This window comes from Nematolebias whitei, chromosome 19 (assembly GCF_014905685.2).
Source record: "Nematolebias whitei isolate Nwh7 chromosome 19, NemWhi1, whole genome shotgun sequence".
Lineage (NCBI taxonomy): Eukaryota > Metazoa > Chordata > Actinopteri > Cyprinodontiformes > Rivulidae > Nematolebias > Nematolebias whitei.
In genome coordinates this window covers 6,075,322-6,098,490 of record NC_056516.1, presented here as the reverse complement: position 1 = coordinate 6,098,490, position 23,169 = coordinate 6,075,322, and the positions used below count along the sequence as shown (strand labels likewise).

Genomic DNA, 23,169 nt, shown 5'->3' with positions numbered 1-23,169 from the left:
TTGCATCAAATCTTTGTCAAATCCATGAGTTTTTAATCCCTAACTTTCCAGAGAGTTATTTGTAGCACTTACCCTTATTTTTCGCCGCACACATCGCACCGCCTTACACATAAGTCGCATCAGTCCAAATATGTCTAATAAAGTGGAAAAATTTGTCGCTTCGCCGTATACTTTGCATTTATTATGAGTCACTGATGAAAAATCCGGAAATGTGGGCCGGTGTTGTGCCAAAAATCGATTGGCTACCCAATTTCAGCCACGGGAGCGTGCACGGGAGGACTTTAATAAGACTTTAACAAGATAACCACCTAAAAACAATTATTTGTTTGCTCGAAATTATAGTAAAGGTGTGTTTCAGTTGAATTTTTACTTAATAAATGCACTTCAATGGTCAAATCAGCTGCATTTTGCTGAGGCGACGCAACGAAATGAAGCTGATTTGACTGTTGCTCCAGACATGATCCCGGAGCTGGATGACGGTGGCAGGCTATGGCAAGCCAATTGTGTCATTAATATCTTGATGCATGCTCAATAATCCAGGTAGAAAAATCCAAAAATGTTCAATCTGGTCCTTTGGACATTCAAAAAAACAAAAGCAAAACAAAGCAAAAAAAATTCTAGAAACGTTTCGTCTCTCATCCAAGAGACTTCCTCAGTCTGAGGTGCTGTTTTCATTAATGATCACTTTTACCTATTTCATGACACAACGGCATGTCATACTACTCGCGTACCATCTAGCGCACATGTGTCAAACAAGGCCCGCGGGCCACATCCGGCCCGCCATACAATTAAATCCGGCCCACGAAATCATTTTATATATCTCTTTTTAATGGCCCTGTGATATGACGCCCCAATAACACACACTACAAATCCCATGATGCAGTGCAATTGCCGCCAACGGCAAGCCGCGGTTCAAGTTCGCGGTCTGTTGATGTATACAACGCTAATATCAAATCAAAGCTAGACCCCAACAATGGCCAAGAGAAAAATTGATTCTGAAAACCGAGGCTTTCAAAGCCGGTGGGAGAATGAGTATATGTTTACTGAAATTGCAGGTAAACCAGTGTGTCTCCTTTGTGGGAGTAATATTGCTGTAATGAAGGAGTTTAACCTAAGACGGCACTACGAGACGAAACATGAGAACAAATTCAAAAACCTGAGCGCAGGACAGAAGCTACAAAAGGTAGAGGAGTTGAAGAAGAATTTGACATCCCAGCAGACGTTTTTCACCAAAGCAAAATCACAAAGTGAAGCTGCTGTGAAAGCAAGTTTCATTGTGGCCGAAGAGATCGCCAAATCAGGACGGCCGTTTACCGAGGGGGAATTCGTAAAGAATTGTATGATGAAAGTGTGCGACGTCCTCTGTCCAGATAAAACGCGAGCGTTTGCAAATGTAAGCCTCAGCAGAAACACTCTTGCTAATCGGGTTTGTGAGATGGCGACTTATTTGAAAACACAGTTAATTGAAAGAGCAAAAGATTTTGTTGCATACTCCCTTGCCGTGGATGAAACTACTGACGCGACTGACACTGCACAGCTGGCGATATTTATCCGTGGTGTGGATTCCAATTTGTGCGTAACAGAGGAAATACTGGACATTAAATCGATGCACAGGACAACGAAAGGAGAAGACATCTTTGGAAATGTATTTCAAAGTGTAACCGACATGAAACTGCCGTGGGAAAAACTCGTTGGACTTACAACAGATGGCGCACCTGCGATGTGTGGTGAAAAAAATGGACTGGTGGGAAGGATGCGCTCAAAGATGCGGGAGGAGAACTGTGCCGGTGAGTTGACGGTGTATCACTGCATCATATAACAGGAATCGCTGAGTGCTAAAGTCCTAAAAATGGATCATGTGATGAACACTGTAACACAAACCGTCAACTTTATCAGAGCCCACGGTTTAAATCACCGCCATTTCCAGTCTTTTCTGCGGGAAATAGATAGCGAGTTTGGCGATATGCCATATCATACGGAGGTCCGGTGGCTAAGTCGGGGAAAAGTTCTTAAAAGACACTTTGAGCTGCGAGAGGAAATCTGCCAGTTCATGGACAGTAAGGGGAAAGACTGCACAGTTCTGCGAGATGAAAAGTGGAAATGTGAGTTGGCATTCCTGGCTGACATAACGTCGCATCTTAGCGCTTTAAACCTTCAACTCCAGGGACGGGAGCACACAATAACCGATATGCATGATGCAGTGAAGGCATTTCAAGTGAAGCTGCGCTTATGGGAGACACAAATGCACCAATGCAACTTGTCTCACTTTCCCTATTGCCAAGTAATACGGAACCAAGAAAGTGCCACAATTTTCCCAAATGCCACCTTTGCTGAAAAACTCAGCGTGCTGCGCACCGAGTTCGCACGGCGCTTCAGTGACTTTGAGGCACAGAAAAGTAACTTCGAGCTGCTTCGCAACCCATTTGCAGTCGATGTGGAAACCGCACCTGTAGAAATGCAGATGGAGCTGATAGAACTGCAATGTAACGGGACACTAAAGGCAAAGTACGACACTGCGGGGCCAGCACAGTTCACTCGCTTCATTCCTGAAGCGATGCCGCAGCTCCGCCAACATGCGGCTCGAATCCTGTCCATGTTTGGCAGCACATATCTGTGCGAGCAGCTGTTCTCTGTGATGAAAATTAACAAAACGTCACACAGGAGTCGCCTCACTGATGAACACCTGCAATCGATCCTGAGAATCTCCACAACACAGAACCTAACCCCAAACATAAACGAACTTGTTGCAAAGAAAAGACTCCAAGTATCAGGCTCTGACTAAATAGGACAAGAAAATGGAATGTTATTATTTGTTATGATTATACTTTTGCTTTAAATTAAATTTTTTATTTATATTTTTGGATTTTTTAATATTCCAGCATGTACAGATTTTGAATGTATTGTATTGACAGGATATTTTTTTATGAAGAACAAAATATTTTAAGTTGAAATGTAATTATTTTGGAATGATATCCTGTATTTTGCTTCATATTAATGGTTAAAAAACAAATATTTAGTCTGTTAAATAAATGGTTATACTGTTTGGCCTGCGAGTTTTGAGTTTTGGCCCCCCTGTGCAATTGAGTTTGACACCCCTGATCTAGCGGCTGAAAATGGTAGTGTTCAATATTTTCAGTTAAAATGAATGAAAATGGTCAAATCTCAGCCAGAAATTCGTTTATAAATAGGAAAAAATCCATCAATACGTCGCTTCGGTTTATAAGTTGCAGGGCATGTAAATTATGCAAAAAACTGCAACATAAAGGCCTAACAATCCGGTAAATGTTTTTGATGACTTCATTTAAACTAACAGAGATTTTGAAGTGAAAACATGTGAGTGCTCACATACAGGTGAGCACAGGAGAGACAGACCCTTCCCCTCACTCTCAACCAGCATCTTTTTTTTTGTTTACTTGCATGAGAAACCATATTTAACCATGTACTTTTCTGGTGCCATCCACTGCAGCCAGTCAGGACATGATGATGATGTAAGAGGAGTAAAAACTGATTCTTTTTCAGCTGAGAAGAGGGAATCCTTGAGGGCAGAGCTTGAGCGTTTGAAAGGAAACCCAGCAGCACAGAAGAAGCCTTCTGGAGCTCCAGAGTTTGGATCCGTGTCCCCCTCCAAAGGCTCCATCACCCTGCAGGACTTGCGTCTGCCCCTCAAGGCTGACTTTGTTTGCTCCACTGCCAACAGACCAGGTAGACCCACATCAATGAGTTCTAAACATACTATAGTTCTGTTCAGATTTTCTCAGGCATCATATTAAAACCACAAAAATGTGTGTTAATTTGATCAGTGTAGAACATTGTATGTGTTATTCAGTCTTGTGATGAGAATTTAATTTGAGCAATGTTTGAACCCATCATTCTGACCAGAATCAACTGTGGTTGTTTCAGAGTTGACCAAACATTCGTTCTTCATCCTGATTCGAGCCGGAGCAGAGAACAGTGTGGCCACCGTGTTAGCCAGCACACACCGTGGGCTCAGTGGGGACACCCTCACCTTCCCCACCAGGTTCACCCTGTGAGTCACTACAGATGGTCCACAGCAATATGTAGATAAATATGAGCCTCACATTGTCTTTAGTTGAACTCAGCACTTTTACATCATTGTTTAAGTGTGGCCTTTCTGTCAGATCATTCTGTACAAAGACTGTTTGGTTCAGTTGAAGAATTATATCCACTTCACTGTTTGGACTCTTTCAGGTCTGATGTTGTCAGTGACTTTAAAATAGAGTTAAAAGTCTACTGTTTGGTAAGTATTGTTCATTGCTCTTCATAAATGAACTAAAATGTTTAGTCTTTTCTAATACTTGTAAAAGAACCTCAGATGTGGATCGACTGTAAAATGACTCTTATCTTGCTGAAGTTGCAGGTTGGAGGGAAAACTTTCACCCATATTCTATTTTATCACATTTCTTTTTAAGAATGCACACATTCAGTGGGATTTTGTAGAATATTGTACATTGCATATTTTACATTTTACTGTCTTCATTAGCTCCTCAAAGTACTAGTTCAATCTCTCCTCACTTGTTAGAACATTACCATTCCTATCTTTAATAAGCCTAACCTGCTGCACATCCTTTCCAGCCTGATCACTCTGTCTTGCCAATCGGTACAAGTCCTTCTCACCCTCTTTAGTGTCCAGTCTCCCATAAAACTCATCGTACGCCCTCTGCTTTGCCTTAGCTACTTCCCTCTTTTCTCTACGTCCCATCTCCTTATATTCCTGTCTCCTCTCTCTCTTCAGTCCTCTCACTGTCATATTTCTTCTCGGCTAATCTCTTTCTTTGAACAGCTTCCTGCACTTCACTATTCCACCACCAGGTTTCCTTGTCATCCATTCTCTGTCCAGATGACACACCAAGTACCTTCCTACCTGTCTCTCTAATTACTGTTGCTGTAGTAGTCCAGTAATCTGGAAGCTCTTTCTTACCATCCAGAGCCTTTAACAGCTCCTCTCTGAATTTCTCACAATATTCTTCCTTCATCTTCCACCATTTGGTCTTCTTCTCTGATTTTACTCTTTTTCTCGTCTTCACAACAACAGTCATTCTACCCACAACCATCCGATGCTGTCTGGCCACACTCTCCCCTGCCACAACCTTACAGTCCTCAATCTCCCCCAGGTTTCCTCTTCTACACAGAATGTAGTTGACCTGCGTACTCCTTCTTCCACTCTTATAGGTCACTCTATGCTCCTCCCTGTTTTAGTATAAGTATTAACTACAGCCATTTCTATTCTCTTGGCCAAATCCACCACCACCTGTCCTTCCTGGTTTCTTTCCTTGACACCAGATCTACGATCATTTGCTTATCCCCTCTGTTTCCTTCACCAACATGTCCATTCAGGTCTGCTCCGATCACCACTCTCTCCTCCCTGGGAATACTCTCTATCACTTCATCCAGAGCTTTCCAAAATGTATCTTTCTCCTCCACATCACATCCAACTTATGGAGCATAACCACTGACAATGTTTAGCATCAGACCTTCTACTTCTACCTTCAGACACATCACCCTATCTGACACCCTTTTCACCTTTACTACATTCTTTACCAACTCCTCCTTCAGGACCACCCCTACTCCATTCCTCTTTCTATCCACTTCAGGGTAAAACAGGTCTTCAGGAGCCCAATTTCTACTGGCTCCCTTGTTATCAACGGCACCAGTGGCGGTCGTGGTTAACCTGGGCCTTGACCAATCCCCCTTCTCCATGATTTCAACACTGTTTAGTTCAGTTTGACACCACACCAGTTGAGTGTCTCCACTGCTGGTTCCCACTCGGTTTATGGTACCATGCTCTAAGCAGACAATTTTGACGTTAGCAGACTGCAGCCATTGATTGGCCCCATTTGTCAAGCAGAATATGAGCTATTAAGCTCATGGCCACTTTGCCCTCTTTTCTATGACATTCCCACCCACAGATTGGGGGGCCAGTTACAGCTGAGACACCTAACCTGAGAAAATGGTAAATGGACTATACTTATATAGCGCCTTTCTATCTTATCAAGATACTCAAAGCTCTTTACAACAATCTGTGCATCATTTACCCACTCATACAGCACTCTACTAGATATGGACAAAGACTAATCAGTGCTTTAGATCACATTCATACACTGATGGGACACATTGGAGGCTATGAGGGGTTCAATGTCTTGCCCAGGGACGCTTCAACATGTGACTGCTGGTGGAATCAAACCCCCAACTCTTGCATTGGAGGACGACTGCTCTAACCAAATAAAAACTGAATAGAAATGAAGCGATTCGAATGGTACTTAACAATGAAGAAGCGGCCTATGGTGTTGTTTAGATGCACAGGTTTCAACCGTGAATTTTGGAGCTTGACAAGATGGAGTTTTTTTCCCGAGGTCGGCCTGTTAGCTGAGCTCGTAGCTTAGCTTCTCAGCTTAGCTGCTTTTAATGATCCAAAAACGTGATTTTAGACGGTTAAAACAGATTTTAAAGAGAAAAGAGAAAGGGAGGGGTCAGAGAACCGGAGTTGAGCCGTTTATCATCTAGTGTCTTCAGTAGAAAAAGAGAGAGACACTAAGAAACAATAAAGCCAATAAATGAAAATGAGGTCGATAATTTTCATTTATCATGCGATTAATTGATTTGTTGTTTTTTGTGACAGACCTACTCAGGACACTTTACAGGAACATTCACACACATAGAAAAGCCAATTAGTAAAGTTCTCTATCTAAGGAAGCAGCAGACTCGTTGAATCTTCACGTTGTCACAGTCTCCCATCCTGAGCAAGCACAATGGCAACAGTGGAAAGTAGGGCTGAACGGTTTGGGGGAAGAATCGGTTTTGTGTTGCGTTTCCTTGACTGATGAAGCCTTCTGGATGGAAGGTGAAACGTTTCAGCAAAAAAAATCTGTCCAGATGACCTGACTGAAAATTGTTGGGTAGGACTGAACGATTTTGGAAAATGTTCTAATTGCGATTTTTTTTAACCTCAATATTGTGATTTAATATGCGATTATTTTTCAATGTCTTCTTCTCGTGTATTTTTCAACGAACACAAGCAATAAATCTGTTTCAGTTGCAAAAAACTCCTCAGTTTTCAGCTCCGCTGCAACTCTGTTTCTGCATTTTTTTTGTGTAGCTCCTGGATAGCAACTTGGCTAAAATGTGTGTGTGAGGGCATTCTGTACTGCTTATCCACTGTGTTTACCAAAGCTGTAAACTGCAGACTTGGTCACTGTATTAATGGGCATCATGTCTTTCGCTATGAACTCAGTTATTGCTCGAGTTATTTCCGCGTGCCGTTTTGATTTATGTTCATATGGAGTAATACTTCGAACAGTTCGGTCAGTGATCCCTGTCGGCTGCTACTTTGTCTATTTGAAGATGAAGCACTGGCCGTTGGCATTCTACCCTTACAACTATTGTAAATGGCTTTGTACTGTTTTTTTAAGTGTTGATAAAGATTTGTGGTGTTACCTCGAGAGGTAGCAACTAGGCCTGTCGCAATAAACAATAAATCAATTAACCGCATGATAAATGAAAATTATCAACCTCATTTTCATTTATCGGCTTTATCTTTTCTTCGTGTCTCTCTCTTTCTACTGAAGACACTGGATGATAAAAGGCTCAACTCTGGTGCTCTTCACTGACCTCTCCCTTTCTCTTTAAAATCTGTTTTAATCGTCCAAAATCATGTTTTTGGATTGTTAAAAGAAGCTAAGCTACGAGCTAAGCTAACAGGCCGACCTCCGGGAAAAAACCTCCGTCTTGTCTAAGCTCCAAAATTCACAGTTAAAACCCGTGCCTTCATGTAAAAATTTGTTTTTCTTTGCAAAAAGAAGCTGAGAACTCGTTTACTGATATTTTTTTTTATTAAAAGCTTTGTGTGAAAAATGCTAAAGAGCTCAAATCACAGACATCACCATGTCAGTCCATGTCGCATCAAGGGCCCTCCCTCCCATTTTTCTTAGAGACGCTGCTCAACTATCCATCCTTTGGTTCAAACTGTCTTATACTATCATCATGTGGTCAAAAAAGAAAAAAGAATTAGAAAATCTTGTTTGATCATATTGCGATATTATTGTAAATGCAATTAATTGTTCACCCCTAGCGGAAAGGAAAACCTCCCTTTTTAAAAGGAAGAAACCTCCAGTAGAGCCAGGCTCAGGACAAGCAGCCATCTGCTTTGACCAGCTGTTAATTATTATTACATTCTGCTACAAAAATATGACAAAAAGTATTTCAACCACTTGAATATCATAAACCAGGAGACATCTTCTGGAATAATGTTTTTTTTTTTTTCTCCAATTCTGTTTCCAAATTGTTTTCCTCTTTGATATTGGGAAACATTTTAGTAGAGAAAAATGTATCATGTTTACCCTGATGTATGCTCAATAATCCAGTTATCATGTTTACATTGATTATTCTTCCTACATACTTTTAGTGATTGCTTTGTAGTGAGTTCTAACTTTTCATGTAACAATTGTTTTCAGGTGCAGAAAAGTGAGGCCTGCAGCGACAAGAAGAAGAAACCCAACAAGTCAAAGGTAACCTGACGTTTAGTTTTCTTCTTTCAGTAAACGTTTGTTGGGAAGTGTCCCGCCTAAAGCGTGTCTCTGTGGGGGTGGTGGACACGCTGACTTTAAATGTCTTATTGCTATCAGACGTTCTCCTTGCACAGCTGTCAGTAATCATGTTGAGTCAAGAATAAGAAACAACTTCTAAAACATTCTTTTGTTGCTGTTGTCCTTATAGGCGATCACCCCAAAGAGGTTCCTTGCCATCACTGTAAGTTTTTACGTTTTTTTGCCTAGAAAGTCCATGTGCCTCCTTTTTACAGCAGATGCTAATTTGAAACATGTTGTTGTTTAACGTTCTTACAGAAAAGTGCACAGACTCCAGGTAAATACTGAGCTGGGAAGGTGAACTCATTCAAGATTCAAGAACAGGTTGAACTGTCCATTTTGAGCCGTTACTTTAATTATTTCAACCTCTTGTTTGGCATTAGTGGCGAATCCTACAGGCCCCAGTGCTGTCAGAACCAGTAACTTTGTTCTGGTTGGATCTCACACGCTGACCCTGTCCTCTATTGGGAACAACAGACTTCCTCTGGATAAGGTACAGGAATAATAAGTAACACCTTCTCTTGTTTTCTAAGTCCCCACTTTGACAGTTCTTTATTTTTTGCTTCACTCTGCATGTGTTGGAGTTCACACGCCTTTAGGTTTTCTGCTCATTGGACTGTACAGAACCTTCTTATACCTCTTGAACTTTTCCACATTAGACTTCAAAGTATTTTCTGGGATTTATATGGAACGGTACACCAACACAGGATGTGAATAACAGAGGTGGAAGAATCTAATCAGTATGTGAGTCCAGCTGTGAGCAATTTGATCTCAGTATAAACCCAGCTGTTCTGTGAACAGAATATTAGCATTCAAACAGCATCATGAAGACCAAGGAACACATCAGACAGGCCAGAGATGAGTGGTGAGATGTTTAAAGCAGGGTTCATCGTAAGCTTTGATCATCTCACAGAGCTCTGTTCAGTCCATGGTTCTAAAATAGAAAAAGTTACAGCAAACCTACCTGAACGGGGCTGTCCACCTATCCTGATGGGTCAACACACAGAGCAGCCATGCAGCTCCATGCTGCGTCTGGAGGAACTGCAGAGATCCACAGCTCAGGTGACAAAAGTTGTCCTCAGGACCACTGTTAGTGTTGAGCTCCACATATCTGGCATTTATGGAAGCAAGGAGAACTTATTACATGTGATGTACAGCAGAGTAGAAGTACTCGTATATTTTATTATAGGTACAAAGAACGTTAGGTTACTTAACGTAACCCCGGTTCTTTGATAACAGAGTGAGGTGTTTCTCTATGGGAAACGCTCCAGTGAGACCATCTACGGAAGCTCCAATGACATTACGTCTGTCAAAAGACAGACCAGTTGAGCTGTGCTCAGGGCTCCGCCCCCACCATGACACCACAGTCAACCGACCACCTCCTACTCATTCTAGGATGGTTTCTTTCCGTGACCATGCAAGGAGGGAAGTGTTGGTGAAACACCTCAGTCTGTTATCAAAGAACCGGGGTTACGTTAAGTAACCTAATGTTCTTTTTCTAACTTTGTTCGGTGTTTCACTTTGGGAGATATGGCCCACTCCCGTATTGCAAAAAAGCCCCGAAGCCAACAACTATCCTGAACCCGGACTAAGAAAGCTGCGAAGTACCGGCGTCCAGTATTGCAAGAGCTAGGGATGGCTGAGCCACATTCAGCCTGTAAAAATGTACAAATGTATGTGGTGTGGCCCAGCTAGCTGCCTCACAAATATCTTGGACTGATACTCCTCGAAACAGGGCCCATGATGTGGCCATGCTCCTAGTAGAATGGGCTCTCAGCCCAGACGGGGGCTCGGTACCCCTACATCTGTAACAGAGACTAATTGTCTCCACAATCCAATGTGCCAGCCTCTGGCGAGAAACTGGTTTCCCTTTATGAGTTGAGGCCCAAGAAACAAAACAGTTGGTCTGACTTCCTGAAGTCAGCTGTCCTGTCAACATATGCTTTCAGTGACCGCACAGGACACAAGGAGTTAAGGTCTCGCTCCATTTCAGAGGAGAATGAGAATGAAGGAGGATGGAAAGCTAACAGCTCTACTGAACAACATCTGTACACAGAATCCATCACCTTAGGCACAAACGCTGGATTGGGCCTCAGACACACCTTAGAGAACCCAGGTGCCCACTGCAAGCAGGAAGGGCTGATAGATAAAGCGTGTAACTCACTCACCCTTTTAGCTGTAGTTAAAGCTAAAAGCAGGGCAGTCTTAAAAGAAATAAATTTCATCCCTGCCCCCTCCACAGGTTCAAAGGGATGATTACGGAGGGCTTCCAGCACCAGTGAGAGATCCCACAAAGGTACCAGAGGCGTAGAAACCGGCAGCTTACGTCGTGCCCCTTTCATGAAGCGACACACTAACGGGTGCTGTCCATTGGATTTGTCGCCAAAACCGATGTGACAAGCTGAAATAGCTGCCAAATAAACTTTGATAGTGGAAAAAGCCTTCCCTTTTTCCAGTAGATTCTGTATAAAACAGAGCACATCCACAAGAGAGCACTGGAAAGGAATGACGTGCCTCTCCCCACACCATTCTTCAAAAACTCGCCATTTGCTACTATACAGATAACGCGTAGAGGGGCCCTCGCGTTCTGAATTGTATTAATGACACCTGGGGGAAGACCAGCTAGATTTAGATTCCACCTTTCACGGGCCAGGCCCAGAGAGCCATGCGGTCTGGGTGGGGGTGAAAAATTTCTCTCCTGGCTTGGGACAGAAGGTCCCTATGAACAGGAAGAGGCCATGGTTCCCCTGACAGCATCTGAATAATTTCTGCCACCCAGGGCTTGGATGGCCACCATGGGGCCACCAAAATTAAAGACCGGCCCTGTTCTCTCACTCTGCTCAATGTGGGAGAAATCAGGCTGAGAGGTGGGAATGCATACAGCAGCACGTTTGGCCACGGGTGAGCTAGAGCATCCACCCCTAGTGGAGCATCTGGGTCTGACAGGGAGAAAAACAGCGGGCAGTGGGTGTTTTCCCATGAGGCGAAGGGATCTACGGCGGCCCTGCCGTATCTCTGCCAGATCTGCTCCACCACCTGAGGGTGGAGCTGCCACTCTCCATACAGAGGGTTGCCCCTGGACAACAGATCTGCTCCTCTGTTCAGAATCCCTGCCACATGAGTTGCCCGGACTGACAGGAGTCTGGTGCTGCTCCATAAAATTAACTCTCGGGCCAGTCTGTGCAGCTGCTGGGATCGTGTCCCGCCCTGACGGTTGATGTAAGCCACCACCGTTGAATTGTCTGTCTTCACTAAGACATGAAGGTCTTTTAAATGGGGCAGAAAATGCTTTAAAGCTAGGAAAACTGCCTGCAGTTCCAGCACATTTATGTGAAAGTGTGATATTGTCTGTGACCACACACCATTCACTGTCCTGCCCATCATCGTGGCCCCCCATCCTCTCAGGGATGCATCTGCTGTGATGGTGACCCTGGATGTTACTGCTCCTAGCTAAACCCCAGTGCTGAAAACCACTGGGTCCCTCCATGGATGCAGAGCCATGGAGGGACCCAGTGACTCCATGGTGACGTCACGCTCTTGCCACAACAGGTCTCTGCTCTTTTCATTGAAAGAGCAGGAGCGCCCTCTGTTGGGCAAAAGCTTATACAAAGTTTCATGTTTTTGTTTTTTTGTGGGGTACATTCTGCCCTTAGCAACGTGCTTGGCTGCAGAAATGCATTCTTTATTTTTATTGTTTTCCCCTGAACAAAACGAGGCATCTTGGGGCACTGGTGAGTGTTTGGTGACACTGAGCGAGTGCTTTTGGGTGCGTGATGCACATTCAGTGCTGGGTGACACTGTGTTTTCTGCCTCACAGTCCCCTTTCTATGAACATGAGAGGGCTGAACAAACTGCACTTCTGTTGAACTGGGAACTGCAGGAGTGTGTGAACACAGGCAGGTTTCCTCTTCTGCCAATTTCCTCCTTTTCGCTGGAGGTGGAAAAGATGGGGTTGTTAGGTCGTCCGCTTTTTCTTGCCCTCACTGGAGTGGGATGGACGTTTCCTGGCAGCTGCTGCTGCGAAAGAGTGCTTGCCCCAAGGCCTTGGGTTTTTCCCTTTGGTTTGCTGGTTAGGGTGACCAGCTGCTTGTCTGGGTGTGCTAGAACCACCCTGCCGCCCCCTTGCTGCCGCTGCAGCTGCTGCAAACCCGGGTCTTGGACCCTGAGCCGGGTGGGGGTTTGGTTTGCGTGGCAAGCAGAGGTTAAAGGCCTCACCCTCTTGTTTTCTAAGGGTGCTCGTCTCCCTCATCTTCTCCAAAGCTGGGCCGAAGAGACCTTTGGTCGGGTCAAAGGCTGCGTCCATCACCTCCGCTTTCTGGGAGTCCCCCAGGCCTGACAGGTTCAGCCACAGGGCTCTCTCTCCTGCAACAGCAAGTCCCATGACGCGGCTGCTGCCCTGGACAGCTCCACTGGATGAGCGTAGGATGAGATCGTTAACAACACAAATTTCATCCCACAGAGCGGGGTTAGGTGACCACCGAGTCCAGCTGGCGGCCCATCTCCTCCAGGATCTCTGCTTGATATGCTGAAAACAGAGTGATAGCATTAAGAGAACACACAGACTGTCCAGCATATGTGTACATTCTCTGATAAATTGACACCGTGAGGCGGTCCGATTTAGCTGGAAGAGAAATATTAGTAGAGGCTGAAACTGACCTGCGGTTGGGGTGGAGGTGGTACGCCACTGAGGGTTCTACCGCTGGGGATTTGGTCAGCCCCAACTCTTCCATCCCCTATATTTCCAGCTTGGAGCAGCCCTTGGTGGAGAGCCTGCTCCTAAAAGGGCTTGACCAGTAACGGCTCATTTCCCTCATACAAGCTGGAACAGCTGGTAAAAGTTGTTTGCTTGGTGTGGAGGCTGGTGGGAGCCTCTTACCATCATACAGGTCTCGTTCCGGCCCCCCTGCGTCCTGGGTTGCAGGCCAGGGGATGTTCAGCTTCGACGCTGCTCTTCTGCAGAATCATATAGGTCACTGTCCACCGGAGGTGTCACCCTGATGCTGGGTAGCCTCGAGTGTGGGACCAGGAAAGTAGAGTCATCCTCCTCTTCCTCCATCTCATCCATGTCGAGGAGATCGGAGTTAGCGTCGCCCTCCATCTCCTCCTGACCTGTTTCAAAATCCCCTCCATCTACCAATCCATCGAAGAGTGGCGGCATTACCGGGGACTCCTCTTCCATCATGTCCGCCCAGCACGTGGTGGCTCGTGGCTGATGGCTGTCACCTGTTACCGCGGTGGCGGACAGGCACGGGTTCTGGCTGTTCGTGACTGCCACTCTCAGCCTCCTTTCTAGGATTTTTTCTGGCATGGAGGAGCAGTGTTGACATGCCTGAGGGTTCGCCAGTGACGTTTGTGCGTGTTTGGCGCCCATGCATATTATGCACATTGGGTGAGGGTCCCTGCCTGAAATGGAGGCCCCGCATGACGAGGGGCACGGGCGGGATACATCCTCTTTGGCCTTAGGTTCCGACCCTTTGGTGGGGGTGGGTGCCGTAGCCATAATGATAAGGGAACTAGTTCGTCGTGACACGTTAACTGTTCGTCGCTAAAGCTAGCCGCGGAGTTAAAACCGAGCTAACTGCTAGGCTAAAAAACGCTCATCGTAACACGTTAGCTGTAATGGAAAGCCTCTAAAGGTACCAAGCTAATGCTACCTCTAAAGGAAAGCTAGCTCGCCTTGACGCGTTTGCTTGCATTACACTTGCAGCCACTCGCTTAGTTAAAACTGAGCGGTGGGAACAACTCGCCTTGACGCGGTCACCGTTCCCAAATGTAACAAAGTTACTTCTTGCGAAGCCCCAACTTACTCAACACAGTTCGAGCTGACGCCAGGAACTGCGTTCGGCAACGTACTCCTTTATGGGACGCCTGAGAACTGTTTAGCAGCTAACCTAGCTAGCCTGACTGTGCTCAGGGAGCTTGTTGTAGTTTTTCACGGAAAGAAAGCGAGAATGAGTAGGAGGTGGTCGGTTGACTGTGGTGTCATGGTGGGGGTGGAGCCCTGAGCACAGCTCAACCGGTCTGTCTTTTGACAGACGTAATGTCATTGGAGCTTCCGTAGATGGTCACGCTGGAGCGTTTCCCATAGTGAAACACCGAACGAAGTTAGAAAAAGAACCTGTTTGTTAGTAGCTTTTACATGACATTTGACCACAGAGACCATGGACTATAAAGGAGTGTAATTTGAGCACTGGGCCTGACTGTAAACAATTTTTTTTTACTTGTGATTTTTTGGAACCAACAGAATCATTTTAATTAAAAGATGTATTCATTATTGGAACAAAAAAAGTTGTGCTTGGTAGCAAATATCCATGGTTCTCAATCGGAAGAAAGTGGAGCGGTCCCTTTGGGTCGGAGATGAGTCTGCCACAGAGTTCAAGTATCTGGCATCTTGTTACTGAGTGCTGGCAGGATGGAGACAATGACTGGCATTCCCCATGATGGTCTTCAGTCAGGATCTAGTCCTCTACTCCAAAGAGTCCAGCTGGACCCCCAGCCGGCTCACTTCAGATACATCTACTCTGGCCTTTCTTGTAGAGCAGGTCAGTGTTCAGTGACCAGTCCAGATTATAGTCCAGCAGATGGATTGACACATTAGGTCATCAGTAATGAGGGTGTTGCTTCAATTTGTTGTGGTGTACAAATAGTTATGTCAAAAGGCAAAGCTCTTGATTATCTGTTCTGTCTATGTTACAACCTTCACCAGTGGTCAGAACGAGATCCTGGATAAAAGCAGCCAAAATGAGCTTCTGTTAAAGGGTGGCCGGGCTCAGCTTTAGACATAAGGCTCTTTCACAAGACGTCTTGGTCCTGGACTGAAACGGGCTCTGGCCATCAATCGAGGTAGTAACAAAGGCAAAATAGCAGACGTGAAAAAGTAAGCTGAAATGCTGCGGCTCATTAATGTGACGAAGTGATGACATTAGTGTTCGACTGCCTGGTCATGGGATTAAACAGTCGTTAATGGTATTTATAATTCTGCAGTCATCCTCAGTTATAATAAGTGATAATAGTATTTATAATATTTTAACAGGCTCTTAAAAGTTCACCACATAACTCCAGTCCTGGCTTCTATCTCTTCACTTTCTGTCAGTTTCAGGATTAATGTTATGATTTTACAGCTTGCTTTTAAAGTTTTAAATGATCTGGTCCTGCAAAATTTATGAGAGAAAACTGGTTTACCAACCAGTGTCTCCAAGATGTTCTAAGATCCAAACAAAAATATGAAGATGATGGGGCTTTTCATTCATCTATAAAAACCTGACTTCTTCACACATTTTAAATCAATGTTCAAAACCCATTTATTCCTTGGTTTTTGATTAAAGCAGAGTATGAGACTCAATAGAACCGAGTTTGCTGTTTCTGTATTTCATTTAAACGTTACTTTGTTTAAAAAAAAAAATTCTCTTAAATGCTTTTTTCAGTGTTTGAATCGTAAAAAAACTTTGTTCAACATGTGACGTTTTAATTGTCCTGTAGAAATAAATGGATGTTATAAAGTTCCAGGGGGAAAAACATTTGAGTGTTCTGTGTTAGTGACCTGCTGTGATCTCTTTCTTGAGATCAAATTTGAAGGAAAAGAGACAAAACTCCTATGTGGCATGTTTCATAACAAGGTTCCTGTTAGTCATATTGTTTCCATTGGACGGATGAGTGGGCAACACTTTGACTGATAAAATTATTCCCTCCTTCACAGACGTTGTTTCCTTTTACCACAGCTCAAGTTTTTCATAAAATGCTTTGTGTTTGGCTTCAAGGTGCCATTCCTGTGTCCCTTGGAGGGTCACGTCCACCTGAAAATGCTGTGTGAGGTGGGTTCAAAGGTGGAAGAAAGAGGCTTCTTGGTGAGTAGTAAAATAAATCATCCCATAATTTATCCTGATGCATGCTCAATAATCCAGGTAGAAAAATCTAAAAAAGTTAAATCTGGTCCTCTGGACATTCAAAAAACAAAAAGCAAAACAAAAAAAATATAGAAATGTTTCGTCTTTTGCCCGAAAGACTTCCTCAGTCTGAGGTACTGCATTCAGCTCAGTCTTATAAACAGCACATTTTCAGAGTGGATCAACCAGTTTTGCTGCTGACAACCAAAACCAGCTGCTCACATGATCGAGAAGGACTAACGATGGATCATTACATGGCTGTTTGCTATTCACAGGAGGCTGAGTGATACTAGCAATAACAGCATTGTAAGAGGGGGACAGTTGAACCCGGAGGCCTCCACCCCTGTTTAATGATGGACGATTTCTTTTCACAAAGATGGCCTCCTTTACTTCTCTCTCAAACCATCGTTCCTCTCTGTCCAGGATATGAACATCTTCATCCCTGAAAGAGTGACCGCTGGCCTGGAGATGAGTGTGGACCGCAGAGTCCTGGCCTGATGATGTTGATCTTCTGTGCTGGGCCATCCTTTTGGCCAGTGGCTGTTTAGTTTCCCTGGTGTAAGACTGATCACAGCCCTCCTGACATTGAACAGCATACACAATATTACTCCGTTTGTGCTGAGGGACTGGATCTTTGGGATGAACCAGTCTTTGCCGTAATGTATTTTGGGGTTTAAAAGCCACTGGAATGTTATGTTTAGAAAATAAACGTCTCAGTTTCTCTGATACTCCCGCAACATACGGAATGACCACTGGTCTGGGTCTGGGTTCCTCCTTTTCACCTGATGGCTGACTGGAGTCCTGTCTGGGATTCTTATCTGCTTTCAGGAATGCCCAGTTAGGATTTCCACATTGCTCTAGAGCCTGTCTTGTGTGGGATTTCTCCTTCTGCCTGGCTCCTGAGTTAGTGGGGATGCTGTCCGCTCTGTGGTACAGAGTCCTGATGACTCCTAACTTGTGCTCCAAAGGGTGATGGGAGTCAAACTGCAAATACTGGTCTGTGTGGGTGGGTTTGCGGTACACCTCAGTTTGCAAATGTCCTTTATCAGAGACTGAGACCTCACAGTCCAAGAAAGCCAACCTGCCATTTTTTACATCTTCTCGTGTGAACTTTATGTACAACCCGGATTCCAAAAAAATTGGGACACTAAACAAATTGTGAATAAAAACTGAATGCAATGATGTGGAGGTGCCAACATCTAATATTTTATTCAGAATAGAACACAAATCACATATCAAAAGTTTAAACTGAGAGAATGTATCATTTTAAGGGAAAAATCTGTTGTTTCCAAATTTCATGGCGTCAACAAATCCCAAAAAAGTTGGGACAAGTCCATTTTTACCACTGTGTGGCATCCCCCCTTCTTCTTACAACACTCAACAGACGTCTGGGGACAGAGGAGACCAGTTTCTCAAGTTTAGAAATAGGAATGCTCTCTCAATTATGTCTAATACAGGCCTCTAACTGTTCAATTGTCTTGGGCCTTCTTTGTCGCACCTTCCTCTTTATGATGTGCCAAATGTTCTCTATAGGTGAAAGATCTGGACTGCAGGCTGGCCATTTCAGTACTTGTATCCTTCTCCTACGTAGCCATGATGTGATTGCTGCAGAATGTGGTCTGGCATTATCATGTTGAAAAATGCAGGGTCTTCCCTGAAAGAGATGACATCTAGATGGGAGCATATGTTGTTCTAGAACCTAAACATAGTTCTCTGCATTAATGATGCCTTTCCAGACATGCAAGCTGCCCATGCCACAAGCGCTCATGCAACCCCATACCATCAGTGATGCAGTCTTCTCAACGGAGCGTTGATAACAACTTGGGCTATCCTTGTCCTCTCTGGTACAGATGACATGGCGTCCCAGTGTTCCATAAAGAACTTCAAATCGTGACTCATCTGACCACAGAACAGTCTTCCATTTTGCCACACTCCATTTTAAATGACCCCTGGCCCAGCGCAAACATCTGAGCTTCTGGAGTTTGCTTAGAAATGGCCTCCTCTTTACACTGTAGAGTTTCAGCTGGCAACGGCGGATAGCACGGTAGATTGTGTTCACTGACAATGCTTTCTGGAAGTATTCCTGAGCCCATTCTGTTATTTTCTTGACAGTGGCATTCCTGTTTGAGGTGCAGTGACGTTTAAGGTCCCGGAGATCACGAGCATCCAGTAGAGTTTTACGGCCTTGACCCTTACGCACAGCGATTGTTCCAGATTCTCTGAATCTTTTGATGATGTTATGCACGGTTGATGATGATAACTTAAAAATCTTTGCTATTTTACGCTGGGTAACACCATTCTGGTATTGCTGCACTATCTTTCTGCGCAACAATGGTGGAATTGGTGATCCTCTTACCATCTTGGCTTCTGAGAGACACTGACACTCTGAGAAGCTCTTTTTATACCCAATCATGTTGTCAATTGACCTAATTAGTGTTAATTGGTCTTCCAGCTGTTCGTTATATGCTCAATTTCCTTTTTCCAGCCACTTATTGCGACTTGTCCCAACTTTTTTGGGATTTGTTGACGCTGTAAAATTTTGAATCAACATATTTTTCCTTTAAAATGTTACATTTACTCAGATTAAACTTTTGATCTGTCATCTATGTTATATTACGAATAAAATATTGACATTTGCCATCTCCACATCATTGCATTCATTTTTTATTCACAATTTGTTTAGTGTCCCAACTTTTTTGGAATCCGGTTTGTATTTATCCAAAGAGTTGATATGGCCAGTAAAATGTTGGACTTCCCGAGATTTAATTTGAACCCATGTGTCATCAACTTACCTGAACCAATGACTTGGTGGTGTCCCTGAAAAGGACGCCAAGGCTCTCTTTTCTACCTCCTCCATGTACAGGTTGGCAACACTAGGAGAAACTGGAGACCCCATAGCACACCCATATTTCTGCCTATAATATTACTCCCCATATGTGAAGTAAGTTGACTGCAGGCACAGTTTCAAGAGTTGGCACAGTTGTTCTGTGGAAAGTGTGGTCCTGCTGCTCAGAGTGGTGTCTGATTTTAATCTTAAACTGACCACCTCTACTGCATCATCAACAGGAATGCATGTAAAGAGTGATGTGACATCAAAAGAGACCATTGTTTCATCAGTCTCCATGATGACATCCCTCACCTTATCCACAAAGTCCATGGTGTTCTGTATGTGGTGTTCTGAGCTGCCAACTAAAGGGATGAGTACAGACACCAGATATTTGGAAACAAAGTGACAGAGTTAAGCATGCTGACAATTGGTCTTAAAGTCACCTTGTTTGTGGATTTTAGGTAAACCATACAGACTAGGTGTGACCTCCCCTGGGTACAGTCTGTGGTACAGAAAACGGTCAATAGCTTTGTCCTGTTCCAAAATTTTCAGGCAATCTATCAACTTCTTCTTGTAACCACTTCCTGGATCTCTTTTCAGAGGTTCATAAGTGTTTAAGTCACTAAGGAGTGTCATAACTTTCTCATGATAGTCTTTCTGGTTCAAAATCACTGTGCACCTTCCTTTGTCTGCTGGGAGAACGATGATGTTTTTGCCCTTGCTAAGAGTGGTGAGTGCATCCCTCTCCTCTCTACTGATGTTGAAAGGTTGTGGTTTGGCATTGCTGAGGCAGGATGAAACTTTGATTCTGAGCTGTTCTGCTTCACCCTCTTTAATTTTGTTGTTGCGGATGGCTGATTCTGTGGCTGTGATCATCTCCACCAGAGGAATTCTACTTGGTGCAACCGCAAAGTTCAGTCCCCTGGCAAGAATCTCTTGTCTCCGGCTGGGTGAGCTTTCTGTCAGATAAATTCTTCACCCACTTTTCTGTCTCCCTGGCATGTAATTGTCTATTGAAGTGTTGTCTTACACTGAATGTGTTGTTATTGGAATAGTGATGGTGTTGATGAGTTATTAGTAAGCTAAACTTGTTTTGTTGTCGAGTCTTGGACTTGACATGCCTGCCTGATCTGTACAGTCCATCACTTGCTGAAGTGTGGTCTGATCTAGGCACGTTGTTAGTTTTTGTTTAATGTGCTCTTCTTTGGCCTTCAAGGCCTCAATAGTAAAATTGGTCTGTCTCACCCGTTCATTCAGCAGCTGGGTCTGTGCCTTCTGAAGGATCTTGCTTGCCCGGTTGCCCGGTGCTTACATCGGGGAAACTAAACAGTCACTGCCCCAAAAGATGGCCCAGCACATCAGGCCACAACATCAGGCCAGGATTCTGCGGTCTACACTCATCTCCAGGCCAGCGGTCACTCTTTCAGGGACGAAGATGTTCACATCTTGGATAGAGAGGAAAAATGGTTTGAGAGAGGAGTAAAGGAGGCCATCTTTGTGAAAAGAAATCGTCCATCATTAAACAGGGGTGGAGGCCTCCGGATTCAACTGTCCCCCTCTTACAATGCTGTGATTGCTAGTATCACTCAGCCTCTTGTGAATAGTAAACAGCCATCAGTGTGCTAATGATCCATCGTTAGGCTGATGGTCCTTCTTGATCATGTGAGCAGCTGGTTTTGGTTGTCAGCAGCAAAACTGGTTGATCCACTCTGAGAAGGTGCTATTTATAAGACTGAGCTGAATACAGCACCTCAGACTGAGGAAGTGTTTCGGATGAAAGATGAAACTTTTCTACATTTTTTTGTTTAGCTTTGTTTTGTTTTTTGAATGTCCAGAGGACCAGATTTAACTTTTTTAGACATCCCATAACTTCTGGTTCGCTCTCCACAATGTATTTATTTACAGGGGAGGGGGGCAGTGTATTCAGCAGTTAAGCCATGAAGATTTGTAACCCCTCTGATGAAACGAGCTTCAGTAACACACACGTACACTACTGTTCTTCCTGTTCCTTCACCTTCACTGGTCAAATGGATCGGTGTGGAGAACAGACTTCTGACCGTGAAGGTCTGCTCATCTGTCGCCACAGTTTCCACTGTCCTTATCATTTTAAACAACTACTTGAAACATACTGGATCACTTTGAAGGGGGGTGTTGTGTTGAAAATTGCACTCTGTCTGGGAAAGCAACACGGTGGTTAGAGTACAGCTGCCAACATTACTGTTACCTCATATTCTTATTAGTGCTGATCGTAAAACTCAAATATAATAATGGTTTTCAGTGGTCTGGTCACAGTGACTCAGGGGAGCCATAATGTCCACTACGGATCACTTTCATCTGTGAAGACAGTGACTCTGTCTCTAGGGATGCACAGATATTCAACAGAGCACAAGTACTTACATTGGAGTATTTGTTGACACAAGTACTAAAACATGCTGTTACACTTCTAACAATTACTGTAATTTCCGGACTATTGAGTGCACCCAAATATAAGCCATGCCCGCTAAATGAAAAAAAATATATATATATATATTTTGGTGCATATATACGCAGCACGTGTATAAACCGGGGGTGTCCACATTGTAACATGAAGTTTTTTCACAGAAAGATTATTTAAACTTTTAATTAAATACGTACCGGTAACATACACAAATTCATATAGTAAATGTTTTTTCTAGACAGTGCCTGTAACACAGCTGGTAAAAAAATACACCTGTCTACAGTGATCACTATCTTCACCTTCCTCCTGCGCAGGATGATGGAGGACAGCTTGAGCTGACTTGAGCAAACATTGCTCTTCGTATTCAGCCAGTTTTGGTAAACGATTTCTCGCTGCCAGTCATCCAAGCCTCCCCCCCGAGTTCGAAGTGTCACATTAATGCATGGTTCACACTTATTCTTAGTGGCTGCAAATACTTTGTTGTGCCCCTAGGGAGGGGGGAAATGAATTTCCACCCCCTTCCCACTGTGATCTGTTTGGTAATTTCATTGGTCAGATTTATTATTTTTTTATTTATGCAGGTAGTCTCACTCAGTCACAAGGACCCACCCTCCAAGAGAAACATGTATTGGGCAGCTTTGTGAGCGCCCGGGTGTGACGAGGCTAAATGTTTTGGCAGCATGAAGCTTGTCAGCCCGTCAAAAAGAACAATCCATAAATTAGCTGCAGTGTTGTATAAGCCGCGGTGTGAAAAATTACGATGCTTAGAAAATGTGTTTGAAAAACGGATCGTTAATTCTTCATGTTAACTCCTCAAACAAAGACGAGGACAGCATCAGTCATTTTTAGAAACTCCCATGAGATGTGTCAGGAAGCAGGCGCTCAGGTTTGTTTTTTACCCAGGATCCTGTGCTGCTGAGGGACCGACTGTAGAAGGTTTCCTGCTGCTCTCATCAAACTCTGAACTCCATTTTGTCTTGTCTTATCAAACAGCTTCTGTTAAAAGAGACAGATAATCCATCCGGAGAACTTTACTGAGCACAATTTACAAGAGTTTTTCTTTAGCTGCGTTTCTTTGGTTTACTTTAATAACCCCCATCCCCCCATTTTTTAAATCTGGTGTTGTTTATTGCATTACTGCCATTATCCAGTATGGAGTGTGGATCAGGACAGCCAAATCAATAAATGAATGACTCTCCTATCAGCTGTGAAGTGAACGTCACCTTTTAATGACTATTCTTAAGTAATATGTGACCCTAATGTAACTGTAGCCAGGTTCAGTCTCTGCTCCTGGTGTAAGAGCTTCAGTTCCAATCATAAAAAAAGTTTAACATGGGAATCTTCTGCTCCCAGACAATGTTTGAAGATGTCAGCGGGTTTGGAGCGTGGCACAGAAGATGGTGTGTGCTGTCAGGATATTCC

The 23,169-nt window shown here is 43.9% G+C and overlaps 1 protein-coding gene and 2 long non-coding RNA genes across 3 annotated transcripts in view; all 3 read left to right on the top strand.

The window, feature by feature from the left end:
- Nucleotides 1–23,169, top strand: part of LOC119426035 (anillin) — an 89,033-nt gene that overhangs the window by 32,242 nt on the left and 33,622 nt on the right. The gene's annotated exons all lie outside the window — the stretch shown is intronic.
- Nucleotides 3,929–8,513, top strand: LOC119425924. Its single transcript, XR_005187588.1, has 3 exons — nt 3,929–4,027; nt 4,210–4,258; nt 8,469–8,513. It is a non-coding gene; the product is annotated as an uncharacterized LOC119425924 (long non-coding RNA).
- Nucleotides 9,058–23,169, top strand: LOC119425926. The gene is made up of 3 exons (XR_005187590.1): nt 9,058–9,093; nt 16,358–16,444; nt 23,101–23,169. It is a non-coding gene; the product is annotated as an uncharacterized LOC119425926 (long non-coding RNA).